Below are 19,686 nucleotides of genomic sequence, written 5' to 3'. Positions count from 1 at the left end.
ATAGCTTTTGTTTTCTTTGTCGTCTCTATTTTAGATTTTTTATTTTTTAAAATTGGTCATTTTAGTCCATGTAATTTTTAAAGTTTGAAAATTTAGTCTTGATTCAAACAAGAGTAATTAAATCATTCGGTTAAAATTAATTACTAGTCTTGTACTATGTGTATAGTTATAGATTTAGTACATTTTCTCCAATTGGATCATTCTAAGTCCTTATACTATTCAAATTTGAAATTTTAGTACTAATGTAAATGACAAATGTTAATCCATTAACTGGATTTTTAGTGAGTTATATGTGGAACCAATAATCGTAAATCAACAAGATTTTCGATAAACAATTTATAAACATTTTGATATATAAATAAATAAATAAATATTTTGTTTATGTTAAATAAATAAATATGAACTTACCCAAACATGAACAAAACTTATTCAATTCATTTATATTTGTTTAAAATTATTTTGATATATCATGACCAGTAATATCATGGTATATGACAATTCACGTGTTCCCAAAAAAATAAATTTTATACATGTGTTATCCACTTATAGGTTGTTGTCAAGTCAACCGGCTTCTCTAACAATGTCAACCTTTAGGGTAACTGATACAAGCAAGTATAGTTTATGTATCAAATTACACAACTTTTTTTACAAGTACCAAATTGCACATTTAGTGAAATTCAAAGGTTAAACATGATATTAACACCTTTATTTCCTAATCTGTTTTAAAAGTTATATGTGTAGAAAAGTAACCCATAGTAAATCTACAAAATTACACCTAATTTATTTTATTTTATTTGTAACACCCCAGACCCGGCCTAGACGTTATGGTCGAATCTGACAATGTCATAAGGTAGTGCTTTTCGAAAAATATGTCGTCGCTAAATCCCCTTTTCTATTTAACAATTTTTTTTCATTATCTTATGTTAATTTCAAATCGTGCCGTTCGTTTCCAAAACATTATTCATTTACAAATCGTTATTCAATTTCAAAATATTTTCTTATTACGGAAGCTTTTAAACAAATGGATAAAATGGAACTAAAATGCAAACTATGTTTAATTGATGTGTTTTTCATGTGATTGTGTGAAAACTAATACTGTTTTATAATCAAATTATTGTATGTAGCTAAAGATGATGTTGGGTCATCTCGAGATAAAGGAATAAGGCTGTAGATGAGTAGTTATCCCATTTAGTGCTTTCATGAACTAATTCAAATTATATGTATTTTATTGTTGCAATTAGCTTGTTTAAGTTAATGATCATACTTGTCTCATGAATAGGTAAGTATGAAATAGTCGATAACTTGTGAAAAACGAGATAATATGCATATGATAATATGAAATGGTATGAAATTGATTTAGCATTATATGAATTGGTAATGTATTAATCTATGATATGTGAACCATGTATGTTTGAAATGTAACACCCTAAAACTCAGCCTAGAATTTTAGATCGAATCCTGGAGGTTACATTGATCACTGAAGTGATCGTAGGAAAATTTTACAAAACAAATTTTCTCGAATTCCATTTCAAACATATTTATCTCCTTACATACCAAGAACATTTAATCTTGTAGATCTCAATTAGAAAAATTACAATTAAGTTTAATTTATGAACAAATTAAGATTTACGAGAAAAATAAAAAAAAACTGAACTTGTACCATAGTTTTTATAAAACCTTATAGTTCAAAACATTATATCAAAATGGAAACTGAAAAGAAGAACCGTTAATTTATTTTTAACCATGACTGTCCGAGACCTCCGCAAATTGAGTCCAGTGTTAGAATTCAGAAATGTACCTGAAAGGGGAAACACTAAGGGGGAGCTACACGAGCTCAGTGTGAGTTCAAAATGATTAACAATAGATTTATAGAAGAGAACTCTAGATGGTAGTTCAATAGCAAAACATACTTATAGAGATATGCACAAACAGAAAGCAAACTCGGAACCAACGTCCCAACACACGTAACAATCAAAGCACACCAACTCACACACAGAATACTCAACACAAGTGTTATTTAGTCAGACAGAATACAGTCAAATAATCTTACACCCAGAACCCCCAAACAGATGCATATGAATGCACTCAAGTATTAAAAATCCATCCATCCAGCCAAAACACCTCTTCGTCCCCCGATCAGACTCCAAAAATGTTGTTTAAGCTCCTCCAACCAAACACACCACTAGGACCTCGAAAGGCCCATCCAACCCTACACACCATGTAGGTGGTCTAAGCCACTTAGATAATAATACGCAGCAAAGCTGGCGTATAAGCAGTACAGTGTAATGTGGGAAACCACTGTACAGACATGTTGCAGTATAAACTACCAGATCAGATATTAGTACGCAGCAAAGCTGACGTGCATGCGGTACAGTCCGGTAACCCACTATACGAATAAATTGCAGTAAAACTGCTAGATAATATCAGAATCAGTCTTCCTTCTCTTCACAACCAACCCAAATATTTACTTTATGCAAGTGTATGTATGCATACAATCTCACAGAAACAGTGAACACATCGACAAACAGTTAGACAGAAATAGATATGCACATACACACCTAGCTAACCGGGTTCAAAATTAGTTATCTCACACCACAGACACAAATAACACATAAGCCGAAGCACAAATCAGAGTCTTAACTATCCTCATTAAAGCCTAGCCAAGGGTCGAAACACATAGACACATTTTTAGATAAAAAAAACATACACTTAACCAAAATAAGTGACCTAGGGCCACACGGCCGTGTGCTTTGGCCGTGCGTAAATGCCTAGGCCATGTGGGGTCAACACACCCGTGTGGGAGGAGGCACATGCTCGTGTGAGCCTGGGACATGACCTTGTGAACAGGCCGTGTAACTCTCTGTCTATTTGTGCTAAAATAAAGTACAGGCAGACACGACCGTGTGAGGGTCTCACACGCCCGTGTGTGTAATGCCTCAAAATTTTAATTTTGGGTATTGTGAATCTGTGATACAAATATTTGTCAGCTTTAATGGTTATGTGTTCTGGGAGTGTTTGGGAGGTCCCAAGTTCAAGCCAGGACTTGGGCAAATTTTGGTATTTTTATGAAAAAACCCTATCTTTTGTCAGTAGGATTTTAAGTAAAAGTTGACAAATAATTAATAGAATGGGCTGCTAGTCAGGTGGATAAGTGGAGTGTTAGTGTGAGGGATGTCATGGGTTCGAATCTTTGGGAAGGAAAAGGTTGTATTTTTGCTCCTAATTTCAGCAATAGTTGTGCTGAACTGGGTTTCTGAGTGGTGGATGTGTAGTGAGAACTCAGGGAGCGATTTTAGGAGTGAATTAGGGGATTATGGGGGAGAATCTCCAAAATCTGATCACTTTTTCCTTTTAAAAAAAAAGATTTATTTTTCTCTCCATCTTTCTGACGTTTTCTCTCCCCCATCTATACCAAACTTATTTTCTTCTTTGCTTCTTACTCGATTATCTTTTCTTTTCTTTCCTCTACTACCAAAATTCCCTTATTCCCCCTAAACCATTCTCTCCTCTTGATTTCGTAGCGTTAAGCAACACTTGTGCAAATTTAGTAAGTTGTTGGGTATCATTTTAAGAGATTATTTTGTGTTCAGTAGTCTAATTCTGGGGTGTTGCTAGCAGCATTTTGCGAGGATTAAGGCTCTCATCATGATTTTCGTAAACGTACTGATTTAAAGTTTTGCAGTAAGTGTTCATCATTTTATGGGTAAGTATTTTGGTTTCAAGATTTTGATTAATCACGAGGTAAGACTGATTATGGTGTTATTTGTTCAATTATAGGCTTTGGAGTGCTCGGGGACTATTTTAGCATCAAAGAAAACTAGGTGTATACCTGAAACGCAAAAATAAGGGATTCGGCGCAAAGCCGAAATTGGTTGCTATTTGGACAGCAGCAGTAGGCTGACTTTGAAAATTCACCATAAATTTTGGAAATCAAATTAGAGGATGAGAAAAATATGGAATTAAAGATATTTAAGTTTAGTTTCTCATAGAAGAAACTAAGTAAGCAAAAGAATTTCATATTATGAGATATTTGAATTTTAGTGAGACAGGGTCAGAATGATTTTGGAATCCCCTGTCCTGACTTTGGAAAATTATTAAAAATTGTATAAAAATAAATATGGGTTACAATTTATATTTTTAAAATCTTGAATGAGTCTATTTTCAGGATAAACAAATGGGAACATCATCCAAATTCTGTACAAGAAGATAATTAATTTTTAGTGTAGAAAGTTCGAAACTGTCATACAGCAAAATAGGGGAAATTTAAAGAACAAACTGTACTTATTGGCTAAACCAATAATTCTGAAATTTTTATGGTAAGAAGATATGTGAGTCTAGTTTTAGAAAAAAATTGCAAATCTTAATTCGAAATTTTTTAGCTCAAGATATAGATAATTTAGTAATAGTGACTCTATTAGACAGCTTTGAAGGATTATATAAGTAAATAGTGGAAACACATGTGAATAATTATCTAGCACGGGTTACATTAAAATGGATCACGAGGCCAAGGCCAATTTGGGTCATGTGCGTAACACGGGCGTGCTGGCCTACACGGGCGAACATCATGGGCTTGTAGGCCCATTTTCACTATTTTATTGCTAAGGTTGCACGGGTCGCCTTAGTCGATTGTGGACCTATTGTAGGGTCGGTAAGCTTACCTAGACCCCTAATTTACTGAAATGACTACATGACTGACGTGATTAAGCTTGATGATGTCCCACTGATTTGATACTGTATGCCCTGTTTACATGCATGATATTATGTTATAGCATGTCATATTTGTATATTGCATTGCATTGGGTTGGAGATTGTAATGTTCGGAAGAAGTGTACTGAAAGGCCTCGAGCTTAATTTACTGTCAGCTCAGCTACAAACTACTACCTAGTGCCATATTCGGCTACTGATACTGTGATGGTCTAACGCCATACTACATATCTGTATATCTGTTACTGCTACTGATACTGTGATGGGCTAACGCCATACTACATGACTGTTTTTGTATTGAGATGGGCTAAGGCCCAAACTAAACTGATATTGATACTGAAAAGGACTTAAGCCCAGATTGTGATTATTTATTTTCTGTCTGTTCATTTGTATGGGGATTACACACTGAGTTTACGTAAACTTACCCCTTCTGTTTAATTTGTACAGGTAACCCCCAGATATAGGCGGATCGGTGCAACGAAGACTCAATGGTGGCCACACGACTTCTTTTACATTGTTTACTACCTATTTATGATTTTACATTTATTTGGGAGTATTTTGCTGTAATTATGGCCTTTACGAATTTTGATTTAAAATTTGGATTTTATACGGTTTTATGATTTAAATCTACTAGTGTTAGGTAAAACTCGGGTTTTCAATTGAAATTAATGTTTTATCAAAAATATCACGAATAAGCAAATTGTTTAAAAGCTTCCGCAATAAAAGAATAACGATTTGTAAATGAATAATATTTTAAAAATGGATGACACGATTTGAAGTTAACATAAGATAATAAAAAAATGGTTAAATAGAAAAGAGGATTTAGCGATGAAATATTTTTCAAAATGCACTACCATGTGACGTCATCAGATTCGGCCATAATGTCTAGGCCGAGTCTCCGGAGCCAATCCAGTAAGTTTTCTAAAACTGTGAATTGTTTAAACTGAAACTAAAATTGTCTTTGATAGTATATCTTGAAACTGCTATAGGTAGTATATACTGAGACTACTATAGATAGACTATACTAAAAACACTTAAAATAGTGTATATTGAGTCTGTAGTAAAACTGATAGACATTGATTGACACTGCGATGTATGAATCAAACTTTACATTTCTGATATTGTTTTCATAAAATATTTGTTAATAAACACTGGAACTGTAAACTGATGCATAAAACTGTTAATACCGATAAAATGCAATTAGACAATAAGCACCAGAGGTACTTGCGGACGGGGTACAATAGGCCGTGGTAGAGGTCGTAGAGGTGCTTGAGTTGAGTATTCGTCATCTGGCAATCTACCAAATTTGGATACGAGTGAGATGCCAATGTCGCCTGCTATTGAAACTGGGTCTCAATATCACATGGCTGGGGACGATACATTGTCCAAGGCTATGCTAAGGATTTTGGAGAGGGTCACTAGGCCCAATACTGGATTGGGGGGCCAAAGGTCGGTTACGAAACAAATCCGATCCAATGGAGCTAAGCTCTTCAAAGGTGTCACTGAGGTCGCCCTTAGTGTGGCCGAGTACTGGATTGAGGCCACGGAGAGGATCATGGATGATCTAGATTGCACCCCTAAGCAGAAATTAAAGGGTGCAGTCTTGCTACTGCGGGACGAAGCTCATCAGTGGTGGCTGACCGTTAAGGAAGGCACTCAGCCCGAACGTCTGACCTGGGAGTTCTTTAAAACCACTTTCTAGGAGAAATATGTCGGAGCTAGTTATGTGGATACACGTAGGAGAAAGTTTTTGAATCTTACACAGGGGGATCAATTAGTGGTCGAGTACGAGGCCGAGTTTCTAAGACTGAACCGTTATACGCGAGGTATGGTGGCATTTCAGTATGAGCGATGTGTCCGCTTTGAGGATGGCTTCAGAGATAATTTGAGAGTTCTGATAGCCTCGCAGAGGGAGCGAGATCTTTTTGCCTTGGTCGAGAAGGCAAAAATCGCTGAGGAGGATATGGAGGTAGTCATGATCCGAGAATATCGGAGCTATTTTTCTAATGTGATCTTTTCACTGGTGGTGAAAAAGTTGGTTCGTAAGGGATGTGAGGCAGTCTTGGCCTATGTAAGTTTTTCGGATTCTAGGGACTCTATAGTTAAGGATATCAGAACAGTAAAAGATGTTCCGGACATCTTTCTTGATGAGCTATTGGGTTTACCTCCAAATAGTAAAGTGGAGCTTGGGATAGAGCTCCTTCCTGGTACAGCTCTGATGTCTATCGCTCCCTATAGAATGGTACTGAAAGAGCTTCTAGAGCTTAAGGCTCAGATTCAAGAGTTTTTAGATCTTGGGTTCATTTGCCCTAGTGTGTCTCGTAGGGAGCACCAGTTCTGTTTATAAAGAAAAAGGATAGATCCATGTGTATGTTCATCGACTACAAGCAGCTGAATAAATTGACCATTAAGAATAAGTACCTCTTACCGAGGATAGATGATTTGTTTGACCAGTTCTGAGGAGCTTCAGTTTTTTCTATGATTGACCTTTGATCTAGATATTATTAATTAAGGGTTAAGGAGGCTGATTTTCATAAGACAGCTTTTAAGACACGTTATGGTCACTTCGAATTCCTAGTGATGTCATTCGGATTGACTAATACATCGACAGCTTTCATAGATTAATGAATCGAGTGTTCCAGCCTTATCTGGATCAATTTATGGTGGTATTTATCAACGACGTATTGGTTTACTCGAGGACTGAGGATGAGCATGATGAGCACCTTCGATTCGTTCTTCAGACTTTGAGGGAAAAATAGTTCTATGCTAAATTTAGCAAGTGTGAGTTCTGGCTGCGTAAGGAGACATTTCTTGGTAATGTAGTTTCGACTGAAGTGATTCAAGTTGATCCTCGAAGGACTGAGGCTATGTTAGAGAGAAAGCAGCCTAGGAACGTGTCTGAGATCCACAGTTTTTTGGGACTAGTGGGATATTATCAACGATTTGTAGAGGGTTTTTCATTGATTGCAACACCCTTGACTAAGCTATTACATAAGAGTGTACCGTTTCACTGGACTGATGCACAGCAAGAGAGCTTTGAGAAGCTCAAGACTATACTGACTGATGCCTCTGTTCTGATACAGCCGGAGCCTGGAAAGGAGTTTACTATTTATAATGATGCATCACATGTCATTTTGGGATGTGTGCTGATGTAGGATGGTAAGGTGGTAGCCTATGAATCTCGTCAGTTTAAGACCCATGAGGTGAATTATATGATGCATGACTTGGAGTTGCCCGCTGTGGTATTCGCACAGAAAATCTAGAGGCATTATTTGTATGGTAAGAAGTGTATCATCTACACTAATCATAAAAGCCTCAAGTATCTCCTCACTCAGAAAGAGCTTAATCTCAGGTAGCGCAGAAGGATTGAGCTGTTTAAAGACTATGACTACACCATTGAGTATCACCTTGGTAAGGCCAATATGGTGTTTAATGAAGTGAGCCATAGGGCTATGACTGATTTCAGGGCGATATTTGCTTACCTAAGTTTATTTGATGATGGTAGTCTGTTGGCCGAGTTACAAGTTAAACCGACGTAAATAGAGCAGATTAAGGGTAAGTAGAAAGAGGATGAGTCTTTGGGATTTCGTTTTCGACAGATTGAGAGTGGGAATACCGAGGATTTTGGACTGAATAGCGAAGGGGTACTCTATTTTTGTGAGAGAATCTGTGTACTGAAAGATACTGAATTGAGGCAGCCTATACTGCAAGAGACGCATAGTTGCTCTTATGCTATGCATCCTGGCGAAAATAGATGTACCGAGACCTTCGTCAGTTCTATTGGTAGCCAGGGTTGAAATGTGAGGTTACTAATTTTGTGGGCAGACGTCTAACTTGCCAGCAAGATAAGGCTAAGCATCAGTTACCTTCGGGTTTGTTGTAGCCGGTTAAGATTCCTCTTTGGAAATGAGAGTGTGCAACTATGGATTTCGTTAATGGGTTGCCTCTAACACCCACTAAGAATGATTCAATATGGGTCATCGTGGATCGATTGACCAAGTCTGCCCACTCTATACCAGTTCGTACTGATTATTTTCTGCATAAGCTGGCAAAGCTTTATATTTCTGAGATAATGAGACTACATGAGTACCGGTTTCGATCACCTCTGATAGAGATCCTCATTTCGTGTCCCGATTTTAGAGGAAGTTACATTAAACTCTAGGTATAAGATTAGACTTCAGTACTACATTCCATCATCAGACCGATGGTCAGTCTAAGAGGGTGATTCAGATACTGGAGGACAAGTTGAGGCACTACCGCTTTGAACCTACTCATATTGTCCTTGTAGAGCCTAATTTTTGCCCGGGCCCAGGCAAATAGAGACAAACCCAAAACCAATCAAATCCAAACACAAAATAAATCAAATCCATTACAAATCCAAAAACCAACTAACCCAATACCCAATTGAAACCCAAACCTAAACCACTATCCATGTCAAGCCCAATTAAACCCAAATCAGACCAGCCCATACCAACAAAAATAAACCCTAGCCCAAATTAAAAAATTGACAGAAACCCTAGCAGCCCCTACTGCCCATGTGCGCTGCTCAGCCTCCCCGCATGCCTCCTAGCCGCCGCCTCTGCTCGCCAATCGATGGCTTCGATGGCTTCACGTGTCCACGCGTCTGACACCTGCAAGAGAAAAACACACGCAACAGAAAAAGGCCGAATAGAAAAACAGCATGTAAAAGAACAAAAAAACAAAAAAAATGGATATTAGGAGTTGTTTAGATCGGCTTTAAAAGCCAAAATCTGGTGTTTTGTAGGGCTTCTTCCCCTTTTTACGAACACTAGAAATAAAAAAGAAGCAACGAGGAAATATTGAAAGGTCGATATATGAATCTTTAAACTGTTTTCTTTTTTTCTATTTTATTTACTTTTTCTTTGCCTTATTTCTTAAGAACTTATCTCAATCAAACAAACGTTTTATAAACGAGATACATCAAGAGCAAAACAGTTTTAAATGATGTTTCTTTTTACTCTTTTTGCTTGAGTTTCTGCTTGTTTTTATTTCTTTACTATTTCAGTGTATTTCATTTTCCTTTTTTTCTTTTGCACTCAAAATAATAAAAAATATAAGAAAAGAGAGGAAGGAAAAACTCGCCTCCCCGTGGTCGCTTGTCGTCGGCCACCAGCCATAGTGGTGGTGCGGTGAACCACTGAGGTGGCTCATCAGTCGGCGTCAAGGGGATTGGAAACCCCACCAGAGAGGAGACTCTTAAAATTTTTTTTCTTTCTTTCTCTAATGCTGCAGCAAAACCCTCTTTTAAGAAAAATTGGCCCTTTTATAACACTGCAGTGGTAGTGATTTAGGAACCCCAGACGCAAAACAACGTCGTTTTGGGGGGGAACCCGCGTGACCCGACTTGAATAGCTGGGGGACCCGCGTGTTTGGTTCTTTGGGGTTATTTATGCGGGTAGTCCCTCTATTTTTTAATGATTTTAATTCAGTCCGTTTTCACTTTCTTTATTTTTTTAATTTGTCCCCATAATTTCATCTTATTTTGTTTTGGCCCGTATCGAAACGCACAGCATAAGGGACTTTGGGTATTTATCTTTTCGCCCCTTGATACTTCCAACATGTGGCGAATTAGTCCCTTATCCCTTTTTGCAACATTTTTAATTAGTCCCATTAATTTCTTTCTGATTTCAATCACACCCTTGACCCGTTAGCCCCCCATTTTTGTACATATATTGTTTTCTTAAATTGCATTTGTATTTCTTTATTATTTAAGATTTCCTCTTATATATTATTTTATTTTAAACTGTTTTAGATTTATTATTATTTATTTCAAGTTTTATATACATTAATTATTTTAAATATATATACGTATATTATCTATCCTAGTTCTCTTTTTTAATATAAAACAATTTTTCCTTTTACATTCGTATATGATAATGTAAAAATTTTAGCTATTTACCTTAAGTATTTTATATATTATTTTATCTTATGTTAAAATGTATTGTATATATTAATTATTTTAAAACCGTTTTGTACCTTTTTTTACTTTACTATTTGTTTTAACTCATTTGTTATCCATCTCAAGATTTTAGATATTCCTTATTTTATGCTTTCATAAGTACATATATGTTATTATTTATTTTAAAATTTTTCATATATAATATTTTTAAATTGTTTTGTATATAGTTGATTTTAAATTTCATTATTTATTTAAAATCATTCATTATCATTTTAAATTTGTTCTACATTTTATTTATTTTGATTTGCTCTATACTACTCATCTTGAAATTGTTATGTATGTTATTTAATTTATTCGTCTTTGATTATTAATGCTAGTCTTTAAATAATGTATGTTGTGTGCTTATTATCATTATGTGTACTATGAATTGTTTATTCAGTATTTAATATTATTGTCATTCATCAACGTAACCATTTATTCATACATCAAATTTAACATTACATCAATTTTTACCCAAATTCGCAGAAAATGAAAATTTTGGAAATAAAGACAATACTCGATACTTGGGATCTTCGAAAGGGTTGATCCCTAACGTGTTGGGTTCCAATTTTCTTCGTTGAGTCTAAATAATTGAGAATGCTCTTTAATCAAAAAACGTAAAAAGCTCATTATCGGGAATTCAATACGTTGTGTCCTAACGCATTGGATATGACGCATTGTTTCCTCGAGATGAGGATTTTTCTAAAATATAATAAAGGCAATATTTCGTATTTGGAAATTCGAGAAGTTGTGCCCTAACTTACTGGGTTTCGATTTTTCTCGTATTGAATCTAAATAATTGAATATCCTTTTAAAATTGAAATAAATGAGGTTTAAAGAAAATAAAAGGCAAGCTTACTCTAAAAAATATGAGGTGTTGTGTCCTAACTTACTGGATGTGACATCTTGTTACTTCGAGATAAGGAGGCATTTTTTATTTTGATTTATTCAAGTAATTTTAAAAATAACACAATAAAGAGGGATCGTATTTTTAAATTCTTTTCGAGTTTTAAATCTTCGACACTAAGACATTAATTAATCAACTAGGTACCAATTTTGGGCGTATCGAGGGTGCTAATCCTTCCTCGTTCGTAATCGACTCTAGAACCCATTTTTCTGAATTTCGTAGACCGAAATTATTGTTTTAATAAATCAAATAATTTATTAAAATAATAACTTTTCGAGGTGATCCGATCACACCTCATCAAAAAGGATTGGTGGCGACTCTCGTTTTCGTTTTTATTTTCAAAATCCAAGTCGACCCCGTTTTAGCAAAAAAAAATGGTGTCAACAGTCCCTGTTGAAGAGATCAAGGTTAGGCCAGATTTAAGCTTTAAGGAATAGCTAGTTCAAATTCTAGATCGTGACATTAAGGTTCTGAGAAGGAAATCCATTCCACTGGTAAAGGTTCTATGGTGTAATCATAAAACCGAGGAGGCCACATGAGAGCCTAAGGATGCGATGTGTCAGTAGTGTCCTCATCTGTTTTGATCAGGTAAATTTCGAGGATGAAATTTTCTTTAGGGGGTAGAATTGTAATGCCCCAAAATTTTAATTTTGGGTACTGTGAATGTGTGACACAAATATTTGTCAGTTTTAGTGGTTATGTGTTCTGGAAGTGTTTGGGAAGTCCCAAGTTCAAGCTAAGACTTGGGCAAATTTTGGTATTCTTTGGTCAGTAGGCCTTTAAGTAAAAGTTGACAAATAATTAACAGAATGGGCCTGCTGGTCTGGTGGATAAGTGGAGTGTTACTGTGAGAGATGTCATGGGTTCGAATCTTTGGGACAGCAAGGGTTGTATTTTTGCTCCTAATTTCGGCAAGAGTTGTGCTGAACTGGGTTTCTGAGTGGTGGATGTGTAGTGAGAACTCAGGGAGAGATTTTAGTGAATTAGGGGATTATGGGGGAGAATATCCAAAATCTGATTCACTTTTTCCTTTTTGAAAAAGAAGATTCATTTTTCTATCCATCTTTCTGATGTTTTCTCTCCCCGATCTCTACCAAATTTTTTTCTTCCTTGCTTCTTACTTGATTATCTTTTCTTTTCTTTCTTCTACTACCGAAATTCCCTTGTTCCCCCTAAACTATTCTTTCCACTTGATTTCGTAACGTTAAGCAGCACTTGTGCAAATTTAGTAAGTTGTTGTGTATCATTTTAAGAGATTATTTTGTATTCAATAGTCTAATTTTGGGGTGTTGGCAGTAGCATTTCACGAGGATTAAGGCTCTCATTGTGATTTTCGTAAACATACTGATTTCAAGTTTTGCGGTAAGTGTTCATCATTTTATGGGTAAGTATTTTGGTTTCGGGATTTTGATTAATCGCGAGGTAAGACTGATTATGGTGTTATTTGTTCAATTATAGGCTTTGGAGTGCTCGGAGACAGTTTTAGTATCAAAGAAAACCGTGTGTGTTCAAACATAAAATAAGGGATTCAAATAAAAGTCGAAATTGCTTGTCGTTTGGACAACAAAGAATAGGTCGACTTTGAAAATCACTATAAATTGTCAAAATCAAATTAGAGGATGAAAAAATCATGAGATTAAATATATTTGAGTGTATTTTCTCATAGAAGAAAATAGGTAAGCAAAAGAATTTCATATTATGAGATATTTGAATTTTACTATCCCGATTTTAGAAAATTATTACAAATTGTATAAAAATAATTATGGGTTATAATTTTTATGTTTAAAATCCTGAATGAGTCTTTTTTCAAGATAAACAAATGGGAAGATCATTTATATTCTGTACAAGAAGATAATTAGTTTTTAGTGCAGAAAGGTCGAAACTGTCAGACAACAAAATAGGGGAAAATTTTAAGAATAAACTGTACTTATTGGTTAAACCAATAATTCTGAAAATTTTACGGTAAGAAGATATGTGAGTCTGGTTTCAGGGAAAATTTGCGGATCTTAATTTGGAATTTGTAGCTCAAGATATAAATAATTTAGTTAAAATGATTCAAGTAACAACTTTGAAGGATCATATAAGTAAATAGTGGAAACACACGTGAATAATTATCTAGCACGGGTTACATTAAAATGAATCACGAGGCCAAGGCCAAATTGGGCCATGTGGGCAGCACGGGCGTGTGGGCCTACACAGGTGAACATCATGGGCTTGTAGGGCCATTTTCACTATTTTATTTCTAAGGTTGCACGGGTCGCCCGAGTCGACTGTGGATCTATTGTAGGGTCGGTAAGCTTACCTAGACCCCTAATTGACTAAAATGACTGTATGACTGATATGATTAAGCCTGATGATGTCCCACTGATTTGATACTATATGCCCTGTTTACATACATGATATTATGTTATAGCATGTCATATCTGTGTATTGCATTACATTGGGTTGGGGGATTGTAATGTTCGAAGGAAGTGTACTGAAAGGCGTCGAGCCTAATTTACTGGCAGCTCAGCTGCAAACTACTATCTAGTGCCACATTCGATACTACTTGGAGTGTAGGGATGTGTGGGTTGATTATATCCCCACATGGAGTGTAGGGTTGGACGGAGATGGTGTGTAGAGGCTGGATGGGTAGGATTTTTGTGACTGCATATCTCTTATTATTACTACTGATACTATGATGGGCTAACGCCATACTACATGACTGTTTTTGTATTGAGATGGGCTAAGGCCCAAACTGGACTGATACTAACACTGAAAAGGGCTTAGGCCCAGACTGTGATTATTTGTTTACTATCTGTTTATTTGTATGGGTATTACACACTGAGTTTACGTAAACTCACCCCTCTGTTTAATCTATACAGGTAATCCCCAGATATAGGCGGATCGATGCAGCGGAGGACTTAGTGGTGGCCACACGACTTCTTTTACATTATTTACTACCTATTTATGATTTTACTTTTATTTGAGAGTATTTTACTGTAATTATGGCCTTTACGAATTTTGATTTAAAATTTGGATTTTATACGATTTTATTATTTAAATCTACTAGTGTTAGGTAATACTCGGGTTTTCGATTGAAATTAATGTTTTATCAAAAATAGCATGAATAAGCAAATTGTTTAAAAGCTTCCGCAATAAAAATAAAAAAAAGTTTTGAAGTTGAATAATGATTTGTAAATGGATAATGTTTTGAAAACGAATGACATGATTTAAAGTTAACATAAGATAAAAAAAATTGGTTAAATAGAAAAGAGGATTTAGCGACGACATATTTTTCGAAAAACACTTCCATGTGACGTCGTAAGATTCAGCCATAACGTCTAGTCTGAGTTTTTGATGTTACAGTGTGCCCACCAGACACGACAATGTGTCCAAAACACACACCCCAATGGGATCCCTAAATTCCCAAATTGGCTACACGGCCGTGTGGCACCAAATCACTAAATCCCTAATTCCCAAATACACACGCCTGTGTGTCCAGGGGACACAGTAATGTGAAAATCAACTAAAATTCCTAAATCGGCCACACGATCATATGGCTTGGCTATGTGACACCAAATTTTTCCCCTGAAACCCTAATTCCTAATTGCACACGGCTGTGTAGACCGCTCGTGTGGCCACCCATGTGGTTACGAAACCACACCGAAATTAGCTATCGATCGTGCCTTTGCTGTCGAAACGTTCCCCAATCCTTAATTACTCAAAAATTTATCAAAATCACACCAAATTCTAAGTTATTCCATGATAATTACCCCTTTCGAAAGATCGATTCCACAAGCACACAATAATTTCCAATTTCATAGAAACAAACCACAATTTGTTAAGAAAAATTTAAAAAGGTTTGAAACTCACACCTGATTCGCGATCAGAGAAGTCCAGAATCTAACTCGATGACCATGAAATCGAAGCTTTTCTAAAACCACAACACCTCTATTTTCAAAATAGAAAAGAAAAAGAAACAAAAAGAAAACCAAAAGAAATAGGAAGAGGAGAATGTCCAGAGAGAAAAAGAAGAACCCAAAAATAAAAACAATCGTAATAATAATAAACACTAAGTAAAGAGAATAATTATCTAAACCTTTAAAACAAAACAAAAATAGTCCTTCAAAACACTCCTGAGGACTCGAACCCGATACCCAAGGTACACTAACCCACTACCAACCACCAGAACAGTAGACCCATTTTGTCACTTAATTGCGCAACTAAACACAATAGCACAACCTACTCACTGAACCTAACCACAAACCTCAAAAGTTCTAGCCCAGAATTCAGGGTGTTACAACTCACCCCTTCTTAAAGAAATTTCGGTCCCCAAAATTTCCATCTAACAGAACAATGGTATAACACAAGCTACACCACTACGCTCCCGCTGTACATTCTAGTCCCAAAGCACTACCACGCTAGACTTTAACTTAAGACCTCAAACACATATCCAGAACACTTAACCACTAAAGCAGATACTCATTTATACATTCATCACGCACACACAAATGTTATCCAACGATCAGTCATCAAATCATTCCCAGCAACAACACATAATGATAAAATAACCTATACAAATACCTGCCTCAATGTCGCAAAGGACACTCTCGAATCTGATGCCCCGTGGATCCGCATCTGAGGCACGTACCTGACTTTCTCCAACACCCGCCTGAATGACGTTTCTTTCAGTGCTCACAAAACGGAACGCTCACACCACTACTAGCACCCTTCGCCAAACCTTTATTGCCACTCAAATGCGTTCTAACATGCTTAGTAGACTAAGGCTCCAACCTCAAAGGACTGCGATCTCTCTTCTTCCTACAATCCACACACCTACTTTGCACTAACTCTCCAGTCCTCTCTACCCTAGCCTCAAACACTTTCTCTAGCATTTCCCTCACTACCCGAGTCAATGCCTTAGTACCAAGCTCCGGGTTATCGCTACTTGAAGTTGGTGGAATCGCACTGACCTCCAACTCTTGAGCAGACACATGTCCTAGAGAAGTAGACGACTCATTACGATCTTGCTTACCTTCAGAATCTATACCGATATTGTACCTAGGCTTAAAGAAAGTACAATTTCCAAAATCGAACATAAGCATAAATGTTTAATAAGCTTATAGAACTTATCTTACAATTTCCTAAGTTTTGTACGGACCCGCATCAGAGTCTCGGACATATAATTTTCGCAAAAAGTTTTATTTTCCAAACACAAGTCATTTCAAAACACTATGGTATAGTTTTTCGAAAGATTTCTTTAAAACAAACACACGCGCATACGGTTACATAAAAACACAGGCCGAGTTTTTGCAAACCTGGCTTTGGTACTGCTAAATGTAGCACCCTAAAGCTCGGCCTAGAAGTTTAGACCGAATCCTAGAGGTTAGATTGATCACCGAAGTGATCATAGGAAAATTTTACAAAACAAATTATCTTAAATTCCATTTCAAACATATTTATCTCTTTACGAACCAAGAACATTTAATCTTGTAGATCGCAATCAGAAAAATTACAGTTAAGTTTAATTTATGAACAAAGTAAGATTTACGAGAAAAATCAAAAAACAGAACTTGTACCATAGTTTTTATAAAACTTTACAGTTCAAAATAGCATATCAAAATGGAAACTGAAAAGAAGAATTATTAATTTATTTTTAACTGTGACAGTCCGAGACCTTAATATAACGAGTCCATCGTCAGAATTCAGAAATGTACCTAAAAGAGGAAACACTAAGGGGGTGAGCTACACGAGCTCAGTGTGAGTTTAAAATGATTAACAACAGATTTACAAAAGAGAACTCTAGATGACAGCTCAATAGCAAAACATACTTACGGAGATATGCAGAAATAGAAAGCAAAATTAGAACCAACGTCCCAACAAACGTAACAGTTAAAGCACACCAACTCACACATAGAATACTCAACACAAGCGTTATTCAGTCAAACAGAATACAGTCAAATAATCTTCCACCCAGAACACCCAAACACATGCATATGAATGTAATCAAGTATTAAAAACCCACCCATCCAGTCAAAACACCTCACCGTCCCCCGATCACACCCCAAAAGAGCTATTTAACTCATCTAACCAAACAAACCACTAGGACCTCGAAAGGCCTATCCAACCCTATACACCATGTAGGTGGTCTAAGCCACTCAGATAATAATACGCAGCAAGGCTGCGTATAAGCAGTACAGTGCAATGTGGTAAACTGCTATATAGACATGTTACAGTATAAACAGCCAGATCAGATATTAGTTTGCAAAAAAGCTGACGTACATGCGATACAAAGCGGTAACCCGCTGTACGAATAAGTTACAGTAAAACTGTCAGATCAAATCAAAATCGGTCTTCCTTCTGTTCTCAACCAACCAAAATATTTACTTTATACAATTGTATGTATGCATACAATCTCATAGAAATATTGAACACATCGACATACAGTCAGACAGAAATAGATATGCACGCACACCCAGCTAATCAGGTTCAGAATCAGTTATCTCACACCACAATCACAAATAACACATAAGCCGAAGCACAGATCAGAGTCTTAACTATCCTCACTAAAGCCTAGCCAAGGGTCAGAACACATAGACACATTTTCAGATAAAAAAACATATATTGAATCAAAATAAGTGACTTAGCGCCACACGGTTGTGTGCTCTGGCCATGTGGAAATACCTAGGCCGTGTGAGGGTTAACACACCCATGTGGTAGGAGGCACACACTCATGTGAGCCTAGGATATGGCCATGTGAACAGGCCGTGTAACTCCCTGTCCATTTGTGCTAAAATAAAGTACAGGGTAGTCACGACCGTGTGAGGGTCTCACACGCCCGTGTGCCTATACACACGGTCATATGTCCAAAACACACGCTCATGTGGGATCCCTAAAAAGAAACAAAAAGAAAACCAAAAGAAAGGGGAAGAGGAGAACGTCTAGAGAGAAAAAGAAAAATCTAAAAATAAAAATAATTATTATAGTAATAAACACCAAGTAAAGAGAATAATTATCTAAAACTTTAGAAGAAAACAAAAATAGACCATCAAAACATTAACCCACTACTAACCACCGGACCAGTAGGCCCATTCTGTCACTTAAACGGGAAACTAAACACAATAGCACAACCTACTCACTGAACCTAACCATAAACCTCAAAACTTCTAGCCCAAAATTTGGGGTGTTACATGAAATATTTATTACCTTACTAACAGTCTCGAATAGAGTCATGTATAGTTGGCATGTCATAGGATTAGTGTACAGGATTTTCTTTCAGTTTATACCAATGAGGTGTGGAGAGCATATTATGCTTCAAACATGTTGATGAGGTGTTAGGTACATTTATATGTTTACTTCAATTTATACCGATGAGGCACAAAACGCATATTATACTTTAAATGTACCGATGAGGCACTGATTGCTAGATATGTTAATGTGATGGTTGGATGATTCGTGTATCTATCTTGACTCCATGTTCGGTTAATAGGGATTATGAAATATGTGTTGGATATAATGCCTTAAGTGAATGTACACTTGTATTTTTTTGAACAGATTGGTTTAATAAAATTATTCATAAATTACATTAATAAATTTTTATATTGTCCTCACGTGGTTTTTTCATGTAAAGTAAAATAGAAGAAAATATTAGTTCACTAGTTGCCTTATGTTTAACTAATACTAAGTGATATTATGTGGTCAGATCGTAATACGAAAAGATAGCTTCTATTAGTAGACGAACCTAAACATGTTCTTAGTCTAATCGGAAATGAGCAAATCGATTAAAATACTAATATGACGTTCATCAAGTTCAATTGGGGAGATACTTTTCTTGGGCATTAGAGCAGATAACTCTTAGAAGATAGAGACATAGATATGTCTAGTCAGACTGACAATACATTAGATTGGACCTAAGTAGAATAGATCCTGAATCCATTTATGGATTTATTCACTTGTGATGTTCATAGTGAGACATACCTTTATTCTGATTGGATGATGGACTACGTATGTGTGACTCGTATACTTTGATGTAAGTAAAAGCCTGAGTTTAAATAGATAATGTACCACAATCTGGTGTGTAACAACCCATTTTTCAGTGGTTTTGGGACCAAAAATCCAACGATTTCACAAATAT

Source organism: Gossypium raimondii, chromosome 10 (assembly GCF_025698545.1).
Source record: "Gossypium raimondii isolate GPD5lz chromosome 10, ASM2569854v1, whole genome shotgun sequence".
NCBI lineage: Eukaryota > Viridiplantae > Streptophyta > Magnoliopsida > Malvales > Malvaceae > Gossypium > Gossypium raimondii.
The sequence above is the reverse complement of the archived record's forward strand: the minus strand, read 5'-3'. Positions refer to the sequence as shown.